The sequence below is a fragment of the Pristis pectinata genome, chromosome 9 (assembly GCF_009764475.1).
Source record: "Pristis pectinata isolate sPriPec2 chromosome 9, sPriPec2.1.pri, whole genome shotgun sequence".
In the NCBI taxonomy this organism is placed as follows: Eukaryota; Metazoa; Chordata; class Chondrichthyes; order Rhinopristiformes; family Pristidae; genus Pristis; species Pristis pectinata.
This window is the reverse complement of record NC_067413.1, coordinates 73,257,248-73,281,222: the sequence shown is the minus strand read 5'-3', so window position 1 is coordinate 73,281,222 and position 23,975 is coordinate 73,257,248. Positions and strand designations below refer to the sequence as shown.

Below are 23,975 nucleotides of genomic sequence, written 5' to 3'. Positions count from 1 at the left end.
TGCCTATCTTGATTAGGTCCTGTGCCAGCTTTCTGCACGCTAAATAAACAAAGACAGCCTATCCAGTCCCTCCTCATAATTGAAGCAGTCTCTCTTCATGGATGAAGCAATCTCTCATCATAGCTGAAACTATTAAACTACAAAGGAATCAAAGCTACTGATTGAGGAAATAATGGAAGTCAAGGAGACATCAGGAGTAAAAAGAAAAATAATAAAAGTAAAATACAAAGGTGAAAAATATGAAAGTGAGATATTACAAAATAAACAAAAATCACAAAAGAGTGAACCACGAAATAAAACAAGAATACAATATCTAAGATTTGATATTCTATGAAAACAAATATCAGTTTTTCTTCCTGACTAGCAGAGGTCAGAAGTTACAAACATGTCATGTTTCCCTTGGCATTATTTATTGAAGCATATACACTATCAGTCATTATTGAGTAAACTTCAAAGGTTTGTTCCTATTTCTATTCGATCACTATGTGTTCTTACATTTGAAATACTGGACAGCAGCCCTTTGTCCTGGTTATTCACGACTAACTCACCTTTTAGAAGTGCAATAGGACAACACATTTGCAGGTAAAATCTGACTTACTGATTCTGTGGGAACAAATGCTAACAGCATACTTGGGCAATTAGATTCTCATAACATCATTCAGTAGAGTACAGTACATGCTAGTTAATGATGGGATGGTTCATGGGAACATCCTTTTATGTAGAACATGTGCTCTGGCATTGATCACTTTCACACAAATTCTACAAGTTTATACCGACACTTTGGACAGAGTTGCTTCTCTGATATTAACCTAACCAGCACTGCAAGTCATTTATTGTGTCCTTTGAATAAACCAATATTATGAATACAATGTTGTTGCATGCATCTTTTTATTAGGAAGATACTTTTAATTTGGCTCTCAACATTGTGAACATATTCTTGGAAAAGCAAGAACATAGTTAACATCCTCTTTTTATTAATTAATACTTTGTTGGAGATTAATTAATAATGTTAAAGCTTGTACAATACACTTGCTACTGTCTGTGTAATAGAATAAAGTAAATGAAAGAATGGCTATTTATACCACAGTCATGTTGTCACTCTCATCTATTGGTAAATGTCCCTCTATTATCTGATGGTTTTCTATTGTTTAGTGACGAACACAGAGGTTGCCACCCTCTTGCCTTTATTTGCCTTTGTTCTTATAATCCAGATTTAGAATCCAGTTCAATGAATATCAATTAAGTCAATTTCTTGGAAGGCCACAAACAATTTCAAACATTATGAGGCGGGAGAGTCAAAATGCCAGTGGACAAATATTAACTCTAAAGTGGTTTGAGATGTCCCAAAATTGCAACAGGCATTTTGGAAGATTGCAGCTTGGAACTTTTAACAATGTACATTGAAAGTTTCTCCTTCAAGACAAAAGTACAATCTTTTGGTGCTTTTAAGCTTTGCCAAAAGTTTCATCTGTTTTTTAATTGTCACTTTTGTGTTTGAGCAAAATTGTTCCCTGCAGAACTGTCAACTATTTCCTTGTAAACCATTGAAAGTACCACCCATTGAATTGCACTTGACTACTTTTGTAGGTTTAAACCTGGAACAATCTAGGCCAGAGGTTGAGTCCATATTTTGTAATTATTGTAGCCTTTAAGGCTTGTTACTAAGCTTATCTATTCACTTATATACAACAATAGATGTAACACTTTACAAATAGCATGTTAAAGGAAATGTATACTCCAATGAATTCTCTTACAATTGTGGAAGTTCCTTTGTGATTTCCTCTTCATGTACCAGTACCTTTCTGTCACCTTTGTTACTGATTTCTTTTCTTTTACATGTGTTAATTGTAGCAAGAGCTTTAACCTGAAAATGACCCATTAGCCCATTTAATCTCATTCTTTCAGAATACACATCCTATCTGATAGCCTGTGTTGGTATTTTTCATCATAAATCATGGACAGGCAGCAGTTACTATTGGAGAAAGTGGATGGGCTTTCACCTATAACCCTGAATCTGTTGTGACATGATGATTTTTGTAGATTGGGACTATTAGATTTAGAATGATCAAAAAAACATTCCAATAACAAAAAAAGATTTTATGCAAGATTATGACTGGTTCTTTTGCTTTATATTCCTTGGGTGGGATCTCTGATCATGCAACAGCAATTTTTCCCACCATCACACACTCATTTCCATCGATTTCAGTAGGACGGAGAATGCAAAGGTGGGTAGCACATGAAAAACTGCACCTTTTCAATTAATTGGATTAGCACTTTGGAGGGACCAACTGGTGACATGTAACCGGAAGGGGGGAAGGGGGGAAGGGAGGGGAGGGGAGGGGGGTGCGGGGTTAGAAGAATTGAAACCTAGGATGGGAGAAGAGAGTAATCACAATCTGGACATTGGGGAAAGGAAATGGGGTTTGTACGCTTGGGATGAGAGAAAGAAATTCAAGAAAGAGACAAGGTAGAGTTTGAGGGAGACTAGAAAGAGAGATTGGGGGAAATGGGGAGACAAGAAAATAAGATAGGGATGTGTGTGGAGTCCAGCATTTCTGCAGAGGAATTGGAATTAGGTTTATTATTGTCAGTTGTACCGAGGTACTTTGAAAAAACTTGTTTTGCATATCGTTCATACAAATCAATTCATTGCACAGTGCATTGAGGTAGGACAAGGTAAAACAATACAGAATGCAGAATAAAGGGCTACAGTTACAGGGAAAGTGCAATGCAGGTAGATAATAAGGTGCAAGTTCATAATGAAGTAGATTGTGAGGTCAAGAGTCCATCTTATCATACTAGGGAACCGTCCAATACACTTATAACAGCGGGATAGAAGCTGTCCTGGTGGTACGTGCTTTCAGGCCTTTGTATGTTCTGCTTGATGGGAGAGTGGAGAAGAGACAATGTCCAGGGTGGGTGGGGTCTTTGATTATGTTGGCTGCTTTACTTGAGGCACTGAAAAGTATAGACAGAGTCCATGGAGGGGAGGCTGGTTTCCGTGATGTGCTGAGCTACGTCCACAACTCTCTGCAGTTCTTGTGGTCATGGGAAGAGCAGTTTGCCATACCAAGCCATGATACATCCAGATAGAATACTTTCTATGGTGCATCAATAAAAATTAGTGAGTGTCAAAGGGGACATGCCAAATTTCTTTAGCCTCCGAAGGAAGTAGAGGCGCTGGTGAGCTTTCTTGGCCGTGATGTCTACATGGTTGGACCAGGACAAGCTATTGGTGATGTTCACTCCTAGGAACTTGAAGTTCTCAACCCTCTCAATCTCAGCACCGTTGACGTAGACAGGAGCATGTGCATCATCCCCCTTCCTGAAGTCAATGACCAGCTCTTTTGTTTGCTGACATTGAGGGAAAATGTTGTTGTCATGACACCATGTTACTAAGCTCTCTACCTCCTTCCTGTACTCCGACTCATTGTTATTTGAGATACAGCCCACTACAGAGGTGTCATCTGAAAATTTGTAGATGGAGTTAGAGCAGAATCTGGCCACAGATTCATGAGTGTATGGGAAGTAGAGTAGGGAGCTGAGGACGCCGTGTGGGGCACCAGTGTTGAGAAACAGTCATACTGAGGTGTTGCTGCCTATCCTTACTGATTGCGGTCTGTTGGTCAGGAAGTGAAGGATCCAGTTGCAAAGGGATGGTGTTGAGTCCCAGGTCTTGGAATTTGGTGATGAGTTTGCTTGGAATTATAGTATTGAAGCAGAGCTGTAGTCAAATAACCAATAATCTAACATAGGTGTCTTACTGTCCAGATGCTCCAGAGATGAGTGTAGGGCCAGGGAGATGGTGTCTGCTGTGGACCTGTTTCAGCAGTAGGCGATTTGCAGTGGGTTGAGGTTGTCTGGGAGGCTGGAGTTAATGCGTGCCATGACCAGCTGGGTGGGAGCACGATCAATAACATAATGAAAAAGAACAGTGCTGAGGTAAGAACAGTAAGTAAAGAATGAAGAAAATATCGAGACTTCATTCTGACCAAATGTTGTCATTGCTTTGATTTGTGGGTGAAAGAGGAACGAAGTGAGGAGATTAATGATTCTCACTGAAAAAAACAACTGAGATGGAGGCAATTTGCCCTGTAAACAATTTATTGTGCTTTATCATGTGGCTATCAAGGCAGAGATGTGAATATAGCTCTTAGCTAAGTGTTACAAACATTTGTAAAGGAGGAATATAAAAGGACTGGGTGTAGTCAGTGAAGGGGGAATGGAATTACAGAAGATAGTGCCAACATTGGCTCAGGCACAGGCAGAGGCACAGGGGCTGAATGACCTCCTCCTGTCTACAGTTCTGTAAAATTTCTCCTCTATTGAGTCCTAGTCCAGGAAATGGATTTGAAATATTGGTGATGAGCTGAGTTTAAGAGGAGGTGCCTTTTGTGAAGACCCTGAACAAAAAGCTAGCTAACTTTTATGAGATCTCCTGATTTGATCTAGGTTGTCCTTTCTGGCTAACTTTGACTAAATGTCTAGGCACAGACTGTCGCTGAGGCTTTCATTTCAGGGTTGTCACCTTCAATCACATTTGGCCTGTGATTGATTAGGGAGGCTAATTGATGACATTGGTAGAGATTGATTAGTGGCAATTAATTAAGGAAACTGATCTCACTTGTACATTGCTGCTGTTGTCTCAGGGTGAATATTAGTAGGTTATAAAATTACTGCTAATAATTTGAAGATAAGTGAAATTAATGAATAAAGAAGTATCCAAGCAGTCCTTAAGGAGAACTGTTACAGAATGTGCTTTGGCTTTATCAGTTAAACCTAGGGCAGAGACAGATTCCCTCCCTTTTATTCATGGGAATAATTGGACTTCAAACTTGATTTGTTTATGTCATATAAGTCAGTGATAATAAATCTGATTCTGACTCTGATTTTGTTTATATGTGAGGAGGAAATGCTAGTAGCTCGGACCATAGCACTGAGGTCAAGAGCCTACCTTTTATCATCAGTCCCCTAGAATCATCTGTAAACAATAAATTTCCAATTGTAACAGGGCACCCTGCTATCTAAACTCCGAATGCTTTCTACAAAACCATATCCTGGATGAAAATTTTCCTCTATTGTTTGCACTACATGTGTGATGTAGTAATACAGCTGCATTAATCTCTGCTTCTGTGATTCTGTTTAGTAGAATCCTTCAGTCCTTTTGTGTTGCTGTTCATTAAGACAAGTTCAAGGATAGATCTACCAACAAAGCATCCTTGAAGTTAATCAGCACTTAACTAACAGCAGTGGCTGGTACAACAATGTTTCAGAGCATATGCTGCATGATATTTGCAGCTCTTAAATACATACTCACATTTATAAATACTGCATGCTTCCTTTAAAAGAAGTAACAAACCAATGCAATCACAAACATAAATGTGGGAACCAGAGCCCTGCCCAAGTGAGTTTAAAGGGAGCAAGGGAATCAGCAATGGATGAGTTAGGTTCCAAATCACTGGAACTTCTGAACAATCAGATCATGGATTATTAGAACTTTACTGTAACTATTTACATAAAGGCAATTGTACACTAAGTTAAAGTTTTACATATCATTACACAGTATCAACAATACATTTAGTTATGCATGGCTTTCTTCAACTGCAAAGCTGACTCAGACACTTTCTTGCCACCTCAAAGTTAACTAGTAACATATGAAAGGTGTCTACTCCAGAGGTCCCCACCTGATGCAGTGGATTGAGTGTAACCTATTTCATTTGGGTCTCTGGTAGTTCCTGAACCATGTCTTGCCCAACAGTGGTCATTTCATAGAACCAATCCTATAACTAAACCTCGGGCTTATCCTGCACATCATGTTTTCTATCTTCTTGTGTGTTGCTTGTTTGTAGCAGTTGATTAATATGAACCTTTGACATCTATCACCCATCTTTGCCATGTGGTTCCTGACTTGCTGGAGTTCCTTCTTGACACTCCTCCAATGCCTGTTGGTCAAAGTACTCTCACAGTGTCACCTACATAGAACCATCTCCCAAACATTGTGAACTGTGCCACAGCTTCTTGTTTTCCTTTTCCTCTACCTGTTCTTCCAAGTTGGGCTGCACTATTCCCAACCATCTCAGATAGGGAACATTCTATCCTGGAGTGTGTGGTGGCCCTGTACATAAACAGGAACAATATGGCCAATGCCTTATGGACCACTTGGACTCTGAGTCCAAAAACTGTCTCTTCATTACTTTCTTCAGTGAATGGTCAGCTTTCCCATTAGATAGTAGATGATTTTGGGAGATTAAGATACCTTGGATTCCATTAGAGTGAAGCAATGCAGCAAAGCGCTGATCTGAACTGTGGATTATTATTGGAGACAAGTTCTTCAAGGAGAACAAGTGTCACAAAAACAGATTTCAGAGTTTCCATAGTTCATTCTGTAGAGATGAAGACCCAAATAGCAATATTTCCAACTACATTGAATTGTCCATTCCCAATTGGAGAGGTCAATATGCAACCATTAGAAAAGGTGACTCGGCCAAATTCACGTTTGCAGAAGTGGGCAGCTGTGATCTGTTATCTTGACAGACCAAGTAGGACCTTCAATATCTTAATCAATATCTAGGTCAATACATATAACCATTGGCTATCATTTACGTCTTAAAAATTCTCTTAGGCTGAAGATGGATATTCTTCAATATGATTGCTTTAGCACCTTTGGGGCCAACACCTGTTGCCCCTCTTCAGGTTACCTTCACTAACTGACAGTTCATGCCACCTTCTCTAGAAGGGTCTGATTACACTCATTCCCATCTCTGAGTCACTCTACCCCAACAAGGTGTTTGCTTACTTCAAAGCAACATCTGTACAGGTGGCCTGAGGAATTATTTTTAGCTCTGACCAAATCATTAAAAAGATCATTTTGTTTCAAATCAGTTCTCACCTCTTTGTAAGGCTGCCATGACAGCAGATTTGCCCTTGTGTTCTGCTTCAATAAGCATTATTCAATGGACAATACAGATGTGACAACAAAATAGCAACTGCTACAGTCTTGCATTCACCAATTTTGGCTCAAAAAATACTTTCAGCAGTTTATGATCTGTGATGAGATTGAAGTATCTGCCAAGTACTCACCAACAAAAAACTCCTGAAAGTGAGTAACCCCCAAAATGGTAGCCAAAGCCTCTTTCAATTTCCGGATTACTTTTCTCATTGGAGGTGAGGATGAGGAGAGACATATGCAGCTGGTAGTTCATGACTTCATTGTACAAAATAGAAGATGACTGCATACATATCTTAATGAAAATATCATGAGACATCTGTAATGGTTTCCATTAGTCATTTTGGACCAGAAAGATTCAATACCAAACTTTGCTCTACATAATATATATGCATTCTGTTGCTCTTCATTGCAGAGCCTTTGTGTAAACATTCAAGTAATACTGCAACTCCAAGGATAGAAGAAAGCTCAGTAACATTCTCTAACATCCAGTACCAGGTGCCACCTTTTCCCATACAGATATCTGCCCACCCTTTCAATTCAGAATCTGAAATGGATAACTTCCAGCTTCAGTCATGAACAAGGAGACACACATATAAAGGGCCAGTCATTTAAACTGAACTGTGTTGGCATTTCTTCTCTCAGGATATAGTGAATCTCTGAATTCTCTGCCCCAGAGGGTGGTGGGACCAGATCATTAGATGTATTTAAGGTGGAAGATGGATAAATATTTGCAAGATTGAAGAATTGCGGATTATGAGGAACTGGTACAGAAAAGGACTTGAGGCCATCATAGAATCAGCCAGGATCATATTGAATGGCAGGGCAGGTTCGAGGCCCTGGTGACCCTACTCCTGGTGTATTAGTGCATCTTTATTCCATTTCATCTGTAAACTGTGGAGGTGTAACCTGCTGAGCACAATCTCCAGCACCTTTCATACTTCTGATTGGTCTCCATGGCAATGAGGATATCATATTTATTACATGGACATCCTGGGATTCACTGCACCTTTTTTCCATTACAAATTGAAGAATCTGAGAGACTGATTTAACCCCAAAAACAGCATGTACAACTGTTATGTTCAGAGGTGGTCACATTGCTCCATTTCTTTAAATCTACATTCAAGTGTGTGGATGCTAAATCTCGTGAATGAATCTTAAATGTGGGTAGGGAATGCTGCTCCAGCATTGACAGGTCTGCTCTGGGCCCCCATATAATTGCACTATTTTTCTGCCTCCAGGCCCCCACTAATAAGGTTGCCCCACAATTAATGCCCCATTTTTTCTCTAATGTGTCAATCTGCCCCCACTTGCAGATTAAGGGTGTAGGAACAGTCTCAGCCAACAATAAATGAGGCTGGGTCCTATAGTGAATGTGCCACTGTGTAAGTTATTAAAAGTACTGTGCTGTGCTGTTCTGTGTTTGTACTGTGCTAAAAGATTCTGCAGACCCCAGGGATGTCATTCCAACACTACAAGATTTCCATCTAGTCTATAGTGCCTATAGCTTAAACTCCCTGTATTGGCCAGCTCATATAACTAAGATAAGATATCTTTGTTAGTCACATGTACATCGAAACACACAGTGAAATGCATCTTTGCGTATGATGTTCTAGGGGCATCCCGCAATTGTCGCCATGCTTCCAGTGCCAACATAGTATGCCACAAATTCCTAACGTGTACGTCTTTGAAAAGAGGGAGGAAACCAGAGCATCTGGAGGAAACCCATGCTGTCACGGGGAGAACGTACAAACTCCTTACAGACAGCAGCCGGAATTGAACCCGGGTCGCTGGTGCTTAATAGTGTTACGCTAACCGCTACACTACCGTGCCTGCCCAGTTATGCCTGCCACAGTTATGGTTACCATAATTCAGTTCCCCCACAATATCCTTGTACTATGAATAATATCTCCATTAAAATTCCCCCACAATCTCCTTGGAGTACACTCACCAAATTGTACTGCAGTTTACTAGTTACATGACACTGAACAAATTCTCATGGATGTTGCAACCCGGCAACAAGTGATCCACGCCTGTGTCAGTCACCATCCTCATGAAACCCATTTATCTGTGACCTTATAATCACCATCATACTGCAGGTCTGTATCAATGGCTGCCCAGTATTTTTGCAGCCACCGTGGTCAGTGAGGGCCCATCTGCATGCACTTACCACCAGAACAAACCATTCTTTCCCATCTTTCAGGTCATTGTGACACAAGGATTCTCCCCTGTCACTCTCTAATACTGCGGCCAAAGAAGGAGATACATTCTTTTTGTCATGACACTCCAGAAGTTATCCCATGTGAAGCTACCTCATGTTCTTGGATGTTATCTCTCTTGTGAAGTCCATTCTGCCTGCCCACCATATCAAACAGATATCAACCAGTCCACACACCAAATGATCCCTCAATACCTGATCTAAAAAAGTCTTGAAGTTGTACCTTTATGCCAGTACCTTTTTCCTGGCTACATATTTTTCATGGTCCACGTTTGCACGTGCCAAACTTGCAATCCTTGAAAATCTCAGAAGGGGCTGAGTCAAGCTGTTGCTTTTCATATAATGTCATCATAAGAAACATTGTTGTGTGCACTAATAAAGATGCCAACATCTCTTGCGTCTTTGACTTAATGACCAGCAACAATATCACCTTCCGCTTTTTACACATGGTTGCTTCCTCTCCTGGAACCTCAATGACATTGTTTGGTCTCAGGAACATCTCCAATCATTTTATGTACAGGGCAAACGTCTGAGGCCTCCTGTACTAGTCAAGCTTGCCAACATATCTGTCACATCCACTGCCTGCCATCACGATGATTTTAACTAGAGAACACTGTTGTCTAATAACTTGCATTTGATTACTATTCTGCTACACCCACACGTAGCAATATCCTAAATTTGTGAATTATGTTGTGTCCATTGGCTCTTTTGTGTCATTCTTCATGAAGATTTTTCACTGAAGGTAGTCAATGCTCAACCAATGGCAGTAGCAGCTACAGCAATGTAGCAAACATCATGGGGTATATTACACCTAGTTCTTAAAGGTACACTCACATTCTTATAAACTACAGATTCCATTAACTTCAAATTCAGATGAATTCAATAGATTTGTTACTATGTTGCATGTTCAGTGCACATAGCTAGGGTCATACTTCCGTCCATCAGTTTTAATTAATCTGAACAGATTTAGAGAAACATAGCATAAGAATTATTTCATTAAAATGTAGTTGACCTAGTATTATTTTATTCATGACTTCTAAACTAACTGGCCCACTACATCTTTAAAAGTCAGTTTGAATTGTTTATTCTTTTATTCGTGTTTTAAGAAATAAAGTACAACAAAGTTGCTAGAGCTGAGTACTTAAGCATGGAATTCCCAAGAAAGCAGAATTGTTTTCCTTTCCCAACCATCAGACATTCAGTGGAGACCAAGTGGTTGCCAGTGTGACAGAATGAGGCTGAAAGCTGGACAGTTTGTATTGCAGCCATGAGGACAGGAAGTATTCTCAGTTTCTGTTGCAGTACTTGGCCTCAGATAATACCATTGTATAACCAGGCTGAGTGACCTCTCCCACCATCTAGAGTATAGAGCCTGGCGTCTGACTCTTTGGCTGCTTTCCAGCTTTTGGCTCTCTTGTACAAGGTGTGTCTGTTTCATACAGTCCCATACACTCAGTGTAGGCCACACCTCACCTTGTAGAGGAAATCTGGCCACAATTCCAGACTTCATGACTTTTTGTTTAAACACGGGCAGCAAAGTTGTATTCACACTGAACTCAGGAGGAACTATCTTGAAGCCTTCAGCAATAAAACAGTTGATGACAGGATTATTATGGGAGTTCTATCCTCAGAATGCCTCAGTGCTCATAAAATTTTATTTTCTCTGCCAGTGAGAGATGACGACTGTTTTTCACTTTTGGACTAACTATTCATTCAAACAGCATTTGTAAATTAAGTTGTTTTATAATTTTGCTTCAAAACAAACTATTTCTTAATTTCAGTAAGCTAAATTTCGCTGCTGGCTGATTTCCTCCCTACTTCCTCTTTCATCCTCCTTTTTGAAAGCCAAGCTGAAGACAGCAAGCAGCTTACTGCCAGCTTCTACCAATCCCATTCTCTGGGACAAGTGCAGAGATGTCCTTCCTTCTGATTCTCGCTGCCTTGAGCTGTTTGGAGAATCTACCAGAATTTTTGAGACACAATCATTACTACTCCATGACATTACATATTAATGTCATCAACATCCTTAACACCCTGCAGAAGTTATTTCAAACTAGCTTTGTGTGTGTTCACAGAAGCACATTGTAATGATGCTGGTGAATTAATCACCTTTCATTTCATTCACCTCAAACCCCTCGCAAGCACTTCCAGATTACATATAGAGTGCAGAATAAAGTTCCCACCAGTATTTCCCTCCAATCTCAAAAGAGCTGGATACCATTGTAAAAAAAAATTCATTCCTCATACCTTTGACCTCATAAATGAGATTACATTTAATTGCAAAATAAGCAAAATTTAGATTGTGGATCAAATGCAGTGAAGACCACAGTCCCAAATTTATTTTCTCATTTTTAAAAAATTTCATAAGCTGGGCTGCCTTTGAGCCCGAGAGTTCAGAAATGAAAGACCAATTAACTGCAAAATCTTGCCTCATTCTGTAAGAGTAGTTTGAAATAGTTAAATTTTAAATCATCATGCCAAAAAATTGAACGCTAGAGCACTGGCTTTCAAAGTGGGATCATGACGCTCAACTGGGTCATGGGATGTTAAAAAATGGGTCTCTGTCTCTGTTCCTTTAAATAAAAGGCAGTTAGCAGACTGGAGAATTGGCATTATTTGGTCATCTGGGTGAACCATTTGGTGAAATTGGATCACCTGAAAACGAAATGTAAACCACTACCCTAGAGGATATTATGGTGACTCTATAGGAAGATCTGTGATCTTCTACATAGATAAATACGTCGGGATCACTTAACAACTTGTTTTTGTGTGCATCATGGTCCAATTTCTCTGAAGAATAAAACATTAATGAAAATTGGGATCTTCATGTGAACTGAAATGCATCTCTGAACACCAGTCCTGAGGTATTAAGTGGAGGTTGAGTGTCCAACATCATGTACAATACCTCCTGCCTATTTAAAGGGGGCATTCCCTGAGCAGACACAAGGCCAATATGGGAACCTGAAACAGGTGGTCCCATTTTAAATAAATGTGATCCCCACTCACCCTTCATGATTTATTGATCTCCCAATCCCACTTGATTCAACTTCCCCAAAACCCAGCTCCCATCTAAACCAAAGACCTCTCCGCAGTTAACCAAGAACCTAACCAAATTGCCTAACTTCACTCCTGATTGATGACCGCAAACCCCAATTTGCTGAAACCACACAAACAACAAACCCCATCCACTACCCAACCTCAATCTTGCCCAGCATTCAACTGTCACCTCCTACCTGAGGCCCAACCAGCATGCATTGTCTAAGACTGCACCCTAGCCCCAACCAAGTGCAATTCCCAGCAGCTGACCTTCACCCTGGTGATCGGGGAAGCAGACGGCTAATGTTGCGCTAACAGTTGGCTATGATTAGGTCCAGGGAAGGTAACAGGACCTGTAGGTGATTCCAGGTGGAAGAAGATGGCTGGAGGCCGGAGAATGGGTCATTAGGAGGTGATCCATGGCCTTGCTACCCAACCCTTGGGCCTCTCTGCCTCGTGACGTCCCAAAATCTGACCCTAACCTGTGACTTACCCGATTTCTTTCAGGCACTTGTGTGCTTCAACACACAAAGCGCTGGAGGAACTCAACGGGTCAGGCAGCACCCATGGAGGGAAATGGACAGTCGACATTTTGAGTTCCACTCAGCTCCTCCAGCGTGTTGTGTATTGCTCCAGATTCCAGCATCTGCAATCTCTTATGTCTCCACTTCTGTGCTTCAATTCTCCTTGCAGTGGAACCACAAGGCCTAGCAAGTTGTGACTGTTTAATCACCTTTGCACGCACCAATAAAACTCAAGGCAACAGTGTATCTGTAGAGTGCCTTGTTGAAAGATAAGAAGTTGTTACTTGAGCACATGAAAAGTCAGGGAAATGGGTGAAGATATTAAATGACCAGAACTTCAGGTGAAATCCTTGGTCAAGGTAAAAGAAGAAAGCACTCAAAGGAGCTTGTCATTATTGGAGGAGTGATGGATAAACTAGTTCCCATCCATCACCACTTTCCTCTGCCAGGTACAAATTACTATTACATTGAACAGCTTCTCCCTCAACTCCTCTCACTTCCTCCAAAAAAAACCTGCCACCTCCTCCCTTCCCACACGCTGAACAATCCCTCCAGGTGCAAATACAAATTACTTGTAAATCTTTTATTTAGCACACCGCTCCCTGACCACGCTGATCTTATAGACCAGGGAGGTGATATGGTGAGTGAGCGAACATTCTGCATAATAATACAAGAAATAGAAACAGGAGAAGGCCATTCAAGTCTTTTGCACCTGGTGTACCATTCAATAATTCAGTACCGATCTTTTACCTCACCTTCATTTTCCTGCATTAACCCCATAAACCGGATTCCCTTAATACCTTAAAATCTATCAGTCTCTGAGTTGAATATATTGAGTGATTGAGCATCCATAGGCGCCTTGGAAAGAGAATTCAAAAGACTTATTGCCTTATCCTCTCAGTACTGAATAGTCCTCATATTCTAAATAATCCTATTCTTGGCTATCAAACGCATGTCCCAGTTGACCTCCATGAACCTTCTGGCTTTAGTTGCCCACCTTTGCCATGCTATACGCAACACCCAATATTTCTACAATCTTGCCATGGTTACTTCTTAACAATCCTTTATGATGTGGCAGATGAATCCTATGTCTTCCATATAAAAGCATCCCTCCTGACCATGTAACTTGTCCTGTCTCTTTCTGGCTTCTTTTCCTTCCTTCCATGATCGGCCACCCTAAGTTCAGCCATGGTTGGCAATTGGCATCTCAGCCTCTACATGAGCAGAAACGATGTCAGCCCATGACCTATGGACCACTTGAACAGTTTGTCAATAATTGTCACTTCATTGTTTCCTTCACAATGCAGACAGATCATTCAGCTTCCACGTGCAAAGATGTTAAGCCGTGTTGGATCCCACTGAAGTGGAGAAATATAACAAACTGCAGATCATTGTCAGAAACAAGCTCCACAGGGAACCAGTGGGCTACAGAGACTGACCTCTGAGCCTCTGTGTTCCACTCTCTGGAGGTATATGACAGAAATGGCAACACCTCCAGCTACGTTGAATGACTATCAACCTGCAAGTGCAAGTACTCTGTTTCCAAGTGAAGGATGGCTGGTGTTATCCAGGGTTCCATTGGAGCAGTCATCCTGTGCACCAAACATGATTTCACATCCTTGTTGTTCTGTTTGATCCTGGACCAGTGCCTTGGACAATTCCCATTTTTTGTGCATGGACAATGTTCTGTAAGTGCACATATAGTAACTTTAGCATCACCATTCTGTTGCCCCACCTTGACTCAGTGATAGTTCAGGTTGCCTTCCACAGACAAGCGATCTCCTCGTTCACTCTCATCTCTGCTTCGTTCCATCCCCACAAGGTATCTTTATGTTCTAATGCTTTGTTCTTATGTATGTTCATAAATCTACTTCAAAGGTGATCTTGACAAAGTGCTTGTCTGTCACCAGAAAATCATCATCAATAACGCGTAAGTAAATATTGCTGTGCTCCAAATTACTTATTGCTTCTCATAAGGCAGATGTGACAATTAATTTCAATTCCCTTGAAGCAATTTTTTATAAACCTCATTTATGATTTTGCTCAGCTCCTTCGGTTTAAGAGAATTTTGGGGAATCTATGCCAATACAACATTTACATAATCCATGAAAAGGAACAATAGTGCTTTAGTAATCAATATTTCAGGATTGGACTTTTAACAGATTAATCCTATCAACATTATTAAATCATGTTTTCATGAGATTGCTTTTAATATCTCCAGAAAAAATTGTTGTTCGTGACAATACTTAGAGTAAAGAGGACAAAAGCTCAAAACAAATTGTCACAATCATTTTTCTGACTTGTTGGGAAATCTTTGGAGTGTAATCATTAGACCTTCACTAACAAGATCCACCTAATTTTCATCCCATTGATTTTAATGTAGTTTTATTAGAGACAGGCAAATGATCCATTTCACTAGATTATTGTTCAAATGGTAAAAGTGAAAAGTTTCCATCATGGTTGCTGTTTGCAAATTAAAGTCTTCCAAATACTTATAAGCAACAAGTTCTCTAGTCAAACCTTGGACATTGCAGAGTGATTTTTTTGTTTGTGCTACCTTCATAGGTTTAAATATAAGGGAGCTGTGATTAAAGGAGCTTTCTTTCCCTGATAGACATGATAATAAATCAAGGCATTGCACGAGACAAATCAGAGTTCAGCTTGATCTATTGTACAACAGATTATGATTGGTCTTTATCAGACACAAATTGTAGATGCCTACCGTTACATCCATGGTGAATAAAGAAGAGAGCAGACATTTCTTAATAAAACTGTATCATATTCAATTTTCCGTGAAATCTAAACATTTGGGTTATTTTACACCTTTTTCTAAGACAACCCCTGTGTCATGGCGATACACAATACATCATCAATAACAAGAATTTGTATTTACATGGTGCCTACAATGTAGCAAAATGACTCATTGCATTTCACAAAGTGTTATAAAACTAGACAGAAAACCATGCAGATATATTAGAACAGATGCAAAATCTTGGTAAAAGGAAGGAGTTTAAGAAACTGTTTGTGGCTCAGTTTCCTCTTTTTTATGAGAACCATCTTGAAACATATATTGAGAGGACTACACTAATAAAGGCAGATAAAAGAGCCAGTGTAGAAAACTGAGAAACTACACATGTTCCTGGAAAGACATGACTTACCACATGCAAATTAATACAGTGGAAGTCCTTCGATAGTTGTAGTGATGCAACAATTTTACAGTTGTACACATAGTGAAATGAGCATTGTTGATTAAATATAACACATCAAGGAAGTAAATAATAGCAGTTAACCCTCTCATTCTTTATTCTGAGAAATTATTCAGTGCCTAAATAATGACACCAGTGCATAGATGGTGTTGATTAAACATCAGTGGATTCTGCAATGGGCAAGAGATTGTTTGATGTGTTAATTGCACAGACAAGGAAGACTAGAGTGTACAGAAAGCAGAAGTAAAATTTTAAAAACAAAGATTTCTGATTGAAATATCCACTAAAGTGTATAGAAGTATTTTATATGTTCACTTTCCAACATAGCCATCATAACCCACATTCTGAGCATAAATTATAAAGAATTCTGCTGTCTGTCACACTTGTTATGACAAATGATTAGAACATGGTTGATATGCGTCTTAACTCAGTCTACCTGGTTTATTTCAACATCCTTAGTATATTTACCAAACAAAAATGCATCAGGGTGAGTTTTGAAATTCTCAGTTGACCTAACAATAGCTTTTTACATGAAAAAGTCTCAGATTTCCACTAAACTTTGAGTGAAAAAGTGTTTCCTGATGTCACATCATCAATATCATATCATCCTATCATAGGAAAGAATTCTGTAATGCAAAAGCAAATTTAAATTCCACAGCTTCCAAAGTGGTATTTGAGCTCACATCTCTGTGTTGTTATCCTAGACTAGCTTCATTTGCTGATGTTGAGTTTCAATGCATTTGCATCAAAAAATATAGGTTCAACGACACTGCAGTTCTTGAGCCTGTATTTTAGGTTACTACTTCAATCATAACAAGAAAGTGTTATTCTTCAGATGAATTATTAAACCTGCTTAATACAGTGGATTAGATGGATATTAAAAATCTGATAACTCTATTCAAAAAAGTACAAGAGAGATCTTCCATTATTCTGGTAAGCATTGATCCCTAAACATTATAACTAAAAATAACTAGCCATCTATTCTTATTGTTATTTGATGTATTTTGTTATGCAAAAGAGTGCTGCTTCATTTTCCCACAAAATAATCATTGTCATATTTCAAAAATAATTCAAAATTGCTCTAAATATTGTGGTCAGTGGCAAGCAAACAGGTATTCACCATTAATTATCTTACAACTGCCCACAGACTTTTATTGGGCTTTTGCACAGTGATAATTAGAGAACCATTTCAGCACTGTGCCTTCTACATTGGATTTGGGATGTACATGAACAGAAAAAGCCATATCATGCCCTTTTATCCCATCAGATTCAAGATTCCATCTTGAACCATGTAGGAGACCAGACCCCTTAAAATGGGCACTAAGATTATTACGTGTAATTAAGCTTCACCCATTGCTTCTGATGCAGATAGTGTAATAAATTCACGCTGCCTGCTCCTATACGTGATTGCAACATTAAGCACTGTTCAGTAGCTTATTGTCCCAGCAATGGCACAATTTCAGGAGCATGAATGCACTACATATAGACAGTATGCAGCTCTTAAGGGAAGGTACATTTTGGTTGGAGCAGGATTGGCAGATAACTTACAACTGATAAGATGCTGGAGGAACTAAGTGGGTCAGGCAGCATCTGTGGAGGGAAATGGACAGTTGACGTTTCGGGTTGAGATCCGTCCAGATGGAGGGTCTCAACTGAAATGTTGACTGTCCATTTCTCTCCACGGATGCTGCCTGACCACTAAGTTCCTCTAGCATCTTGTTTGTTGCTCCAGATTCCAGCATCTACAGTCTCTTGTGCCTCCGTCCTACAACTGATGCTCACCTCAGTTTTTCAGGAATGACACGACACAGAACAGAGTGAGATCCATCATTTGCTGACACAAGATGCCTTGATGTAGGAGGTGCAGGTGTGGAAAGATGTCCTCCATTTACCAGCCACTAGGAGCACCCCCACCCACCCTCAACATACACCCACCCACAATATTCAGAAGGAAATGGGAAGAGATTGCTATGGTAATTAATACCGTGAGTCAAATTGCAAGGAACTAGATCATGTGATGGAAGTTCAGTCATCCCATGTGCATGGTCAATTTGTTTGCATCTTGAAATAACAGCATTATTAGCTTCAAATATTGAAATGGGGATATTGCAAGGATCATTTGGAGTTGGGATTGGAGTTTAAAGCGAATTTCTGGCAGGGTCTATATGAACTGAGGTAAGTTGACTTCAGTCAGACAGGATCTCCATTCAACAAAGCTGTGCTGACCATTCCTGTCAATCTCTGCCTTTCCAAGTGCAGATTAATCCTAACCCTTGGAATGTTTCCTAATAATTTCCCTACCAGTAATGGTACACCTCAACAGCCAAGCTCCAGCTCCTTTCAACACATTTAGTGGGTAGATGGTAGGAAAATGATTCAACGTCATGCCCATTGTGGAGTTTTACTGATTGGGCAACCTTATGGCAAACCTTGAAAGAAGCAGAGCAAATGAGTGACTTCCTGACTCCCTCATTTAACAACTCACATACCGCCACTGCAAGTTGCCCTGTGATTTAATCTGCTGTGACAGTGAGTGCTGACAGCTTCACTGTTATTTCTCTTTCAAGATCAAGACTAGTGCATGTGAAATGCTTTGAAATGTGATAAGGAGTTCTCCAAAATAACCATGTTTTCTTTGCGTTTTTGTTCTATCTTCTGAATCCTTCTTATATTGTTCCATATGATTGTATGCTTTACATTTAGGGCATCCTCTAAAGGAAATATTATTTAAATATGTGTCCAGCAAAATAATACATAACATTATTGTATCATCCTAAACATAGAACATATGTAACATGTCAGCAAGTATTCAACTTCATCGCTGTCAAACCCAGAGATTTCAGTGTAATTCTGCACTTAAGCATTATTTTTTTACTCGTTATAGTATTTGATTTAACGTTCCTTTCATTTGAACTTGGGAGCTAACTTCCTGACTAAATTCAGTAAGTGGATTGACTAGGTTGGGTGAATGGGGTTTGCCAACTCAAAATGTTCAGCTGCAGTTTATTTAGCAGGGAGGCAGACACTGCTAAAACAACGTTAAGGTCTCGAGCTTCCATTCCATTGTTTCTCTTCAGTGACTTGTAAATGACTCAGAGATTCTTCACACTGTGTCCGCAAAGTGACCTTGCTGCACAGCACTGATACCTCGTTTACATCGGCACCAGGAAACCTGTCCTGGACTTAGACCTGCCTTCCGTGGCTCACTTGGTTTTGGGAGGAGTACTGGTTTACTCACAGTGGTTTACTTCCCCTCACTGCCCTGTTCCGTTTACATTACATGACATCAGTCCCAAGCTGTGAAGTATGAATTCAAACTGAATCATTTTATGCCATATCACTTCAAAGTTTATTCACTGAATTTAAACAATGTTTTCTATATTTTTCTAATGTAATTTTAAAATGATGTGCATCAAGGCTGGAGCATTTTCCTGCATAGAATCATCTTTCTAAATTTAGAAACTAAGGGTTGTTGTCTGAGCAGAACAGAACTCAGATAAAATGCTCTTAAAACAATTGGAGACACAAGAGACTGCAGTTACTGCAATCTGGAGCAAAAAACAAGCTGCTGGAGGAACTCAGCGAGTCAAGCAGCATCTGTGGAGGCAAAGGGGTAGTCAGCATTTCGGGACAAGACCTTACAACGTAAGTCCATTACAGGACTATCCATTTACCTCCACAGATGCTGTCCGACCCACTAAATTCTTCCAGCAGCTTGCTTTTTGCTCTTAAAACAATTCCTTGGAAGAAAACTCCAATCCAATTCTTGGCAGAAGGCATGTCATTGCTTGGGTAAATATACGAGAACACATCCTTATCACATCTAAAATCAGATTAAGGTCAGATTCAATCCAACAACCATGTCAATAACTGCAAACATATACTCAGTAACTCATTCACCTGCCCAAAATCAAAAACTGCAAATGCTGACAATGTGAAATAACAGAAGCTGCTGGAAATGCACAGTGAGTCAGGAAGCATCTGTGGGGAGAGAAAGAGTTAATGTTTCAGGTTGCTTACTTTGTTCAGAATTTGGCCGCCTCTGCTGGGCTCCCATCCTTCTGAACCTGCAAGAAAAATGAAAAATTGTAGGGTTTAAAAAAGATTGAAATGTTATTAGTAAAGCTTCAAGAACGTTTAGAATTGCTGTCTGCACAGTTACAGATGATAACACCTCAGCAAACAGTGATTTATAACACATTAAACCAAGGAATATTGAAGAACATCCTGTACAGAATCCAGTGGTTCAATTTTGATCACCTTGCCCACCTTCCTTCTTTGGTCTGTGTTCTTTTTATCCTCATTCCTCTGTGAATTGCCTTGGACCATTTATTCCATGTTACAGTGCCATATTAATGTAAATTGCTGTTATTTCCAATTTTGCTTTGCTTTTGATAAATACTATCATTTGTATACAATTTTCTTCCCACAACACTTCCATCCATTAAACAATGCTGTGGATTCCCTGGGAGCTGACAACTTTTGGTCTCCCATTTGTCTATTTGTCATGCACTTTTCGTAGGCTTCTCAATACTGGCGGGAATCTGAAAGATTCCATGATGAACTTGTAGCAGTAATCACAGGTTTAAAGGTGCAATGTTTTAAAAGGCAAACTGTTAACAATAATTGTTTAAAGTTTAAGAATTAACTCAAAATTAATGTGAGAAAATATGCTATTTGTATCTGGTGGATTGCATTACATTCCAAGAAACATTCTTCCAAATTTAAAAAGGTTAAGACCACATGAAAATGTCTCCAAAAGTTGGCCTGTAACTTTTTTTAACAAGCGAGAATAGAATTCAGCCAGGCAACACCAGAGATGGGTTCATTATAAAAGGGAATGCTCAGAATGATGCAATCAACACTTGCTGCCTACTTTGCATCTTTTAATACTCAAAGTTTAAAGATCCTTTCATAAGATATGGAAAGGAAGATTATTCTTTTCCAGCCAGAAGGTTGAACTCCAATATTAATACACAGTGCCTGTTGCATGGACAGAGTTTAAAAATTGAATCATTGTGGTCACCTAGATCTCATGCACCTGGCACCTATGAAAACTAGTGTGTGGAGCAGAATGGCGATCCATGCGTGTTCCTTGTGCTTGTGCAGATTTGTTTCAGGACCCATAAATGGCAGCATTTACTAAAGTTAGGAATCTGGTACCCTCTGGATGATACCATTACAAGCGTTACTCAATACAGTTGCCTTATTGCGCATCTTCCATCACTGACAAGGCTGCATGTTACATTTTACTTGGAGATACAGTTAGTGGCATCTTAGCAAAGACTCTGCTATTAGGAAGCTCTAGGTAGCTCAATAATTTTAATCTCTCAAAACTGGAAGAATGACAGGGGCTCCACAGAGCACGAGCCTGCTGTCCTTTTACAGAAAGAAAGATTCATCTCCTCCCACCGATGAAGCAGAATCGGATTTATTGTCACTGACTTATATGACGTGAAATTGCCAATGCCTTGGCGTTGCCTGTCAGTCACCTAGCTCAGATCACTGCCGCTCATGTCAAGGTGACGGAATCAGTATTAGGGAATTCTAGACCCAGAATTCTAGTTTGCCCTCCAAGGCCATTTGCAATCTCCTTTATAAAGTCAGCAACCTTCCCCCAGCCTCTGGGAAAACATTGCATAGGCAAACAGGTCATATACTGTAAGGGCCCACTGAAGGAGCGGGCAGGTAATTAGACTTTTGTGTGATATTTAGCTTGGATTCTATATAAATTGGGATAGGGATGCTTATTTTGTGGTAGTTTTTATTTTTTTTATTGTCAAAAGCCAATGCAGAGTGAAGATAGGGTATGAGATTCCTGGTGATAGAGAAGTTAGGTGTGATTACTGCTGCTGCAGTTGGATAAGCTTCTCATGCACAGTCCCAACAGAAAGGTGTTGTCTGGGTTGTCTTCTCCTACCCTGAAATCACCAAAGGGATGATCATTGCTGCCTTATCCTGACTAGATTCCAGAAGATTGCAATCCTTTGGACTCCTTCTGCTTGGGTGCAAGTTGGTGATGACAATAATGCGCAGTTTGCAACAGACCATGAACCATGCAGCAGTGTTACTGAGCTGCTCTTGAGCAGTTCAAGCGGCAGAAGTGCTATTGCAGCAAGGCCAAAGCTTTGCTCTATAAAATTTTGAGAGGCAGCTTGTCTTTACTTATAAGCATATTGGAAAAAATATAGATGGGGCATACACTGGAGTCATCGCCCATGTTGTCAGTGGTTAGCCCTAGTCACCTGATAGCCACTTCTTGGCTTGCTGTGGCACTCAAACAAAGCCACATCCAAGCCAAATAATTTCCTTTCAATAACCTAGAGATGACAGCTGAATTGGGAAAGCTGTCCCATAGACTAGATAAATATCAGCATGACATAGTCATTCTCACAGTATCACCCAATATTCCACCTAAATCATTATATCCTGTCCCTCAGTCAAAGTTGATCCACTAGATGTGAAGGCAAAGGGGTAAACAGCTAAGAAAGAGTGGGCTTGGGAGAGTACACCATTGACCCAAACCCCAAAGAATCATATGATATTCGATCAAGTAAAGGCTGACTCCCACCTAAAAATCTCCTTCAGCCGATGCAGCAGTACTTGGATGAAGCACTGAGGGTAGTAGGAACACAAAATGTAGTCTGTGTGGGGAATTTCTTTGTCCAATGGCAAAAATGGCTCAGTAGCAGCACCAATGACCAAGCTGACCAAAGGACACAGAAGATAACTAGCACAAGGAGAAAACTGACTTGGCCTCACCCTCAGTAAGTTACCTGGCACAAATGCATTTGTCCATGATAAAGTAAACACTAAATCTGATCTGCACACTGAAGACAGCTTCCATTGTGTCTTGAAGTTCTGCACTATGCTAAATCAGACAGATTCAGGACAGAGTTAGCAGTTCACAACTGATGATCCATGAATTGCTGTGGGCCATCACATATCTATAAACTCATTAAAATGCCAAATTCTAATTTAAGGCTCTCACAGCATTTCCCTTCCATTAACACAAATGGGCCAAACCACTTTCACCCCCTTGAGACCAGCATAGATTTCTGGTGATTTTCTAACATTGAGTGTCAGCCAATGAATCTATGTTCCCCTGCCACATGGGAAATCCACAGTCAAAAAGTTATGAAGCTGTTGTCAATGTTGTGGGGAAAATAAGTGGCAAACACTGATTATTTTTCTGTCACAACTCTGCAAGACCCAGACCAAAATGTAGATATCAAGGACAGTGTAAGACAAAGCCAAACAATATGGAGCAATATGCTGCCTGAGTAAAGTGCAATTTGTTTTACTTGGCACAGGATTCTACTGCTTTGATTACTGGCAACTATTATGCCTCTTCATCTCTTGCTTTTTATGGTTAGGTCGGTACAGGGCCCACTATTCATCCCTAAATAGCCTGTCAGAAAAATAAGGGTGCACTGTGGAATCAGAAAAGTATGCTTAAGCACTTGTTTTTTTTGAACTGCTGCTAATGAGGTCCTGTGCAATCAGTTGGACCTATAAATGCCGCAGCTTAAATTCTTTCTGATTTTAAATATTTGCCGTTCAAGATTCATACTGACATAATTATAATGTATAATTAACTGCAGCAAATCTACAACATTGCACTGCCAGCTCTAAACTATTTTATTCCATACTGTTTTTCAGGAATCATTCCTCTAATCAGATTTCAGGTAACAAAGTCCAAGGGGATAGATCATCCACTGCCATTTCTCTATTAGCATTTAGACTTTATAACCTTCTAATGGATTTTCATGTGATCAGTGATGTCTCACTGAACTTTACAATGCTGCGTCTAACTGCAGTAGTCCAAATGAAATTTGAAACCTGATAAAAAGCTTTTGGTTTTCAGGCAAGTTCTTCCTCTGAGACCCAACACCAAATTGGAGCAAATCCAGGTGGGTTGTATAAACATACAGTACAAACATATGCAGGTCAGTCACAGGTCCAGGAAAGTTCTAAGGCTTGAATACATCAAATGGAGTAATCCACTCACCCAGTCCTGGGACTGGTAAATATTTACTATTAGA

The 23,975-nt window shown here is 39.9% G+C and overlaps 1 long non-coding RNA gene across 1 annotated transcript in view; it reads right to left on the bottom strand.

Annotated features, from left to right (window-relative positions):
• Positions 1 to 23,975, bottom strand: part of LOC127573993 (uncharacterized) — a 93,719-nt gene that overhangs the window by 16,803 nt on the left and 52,941 nt on the right. The window contains exon 2 of the long non-coding RNA XR_007956856.1: positions 19,951 to 19,997. This is a non-coding gene — a long non-coding RNA (uncharacterized LOC127573993). The remainder of the gene's footprint in view (positions 1 to 19,950; positions 19,998 to 23,975) is intronic.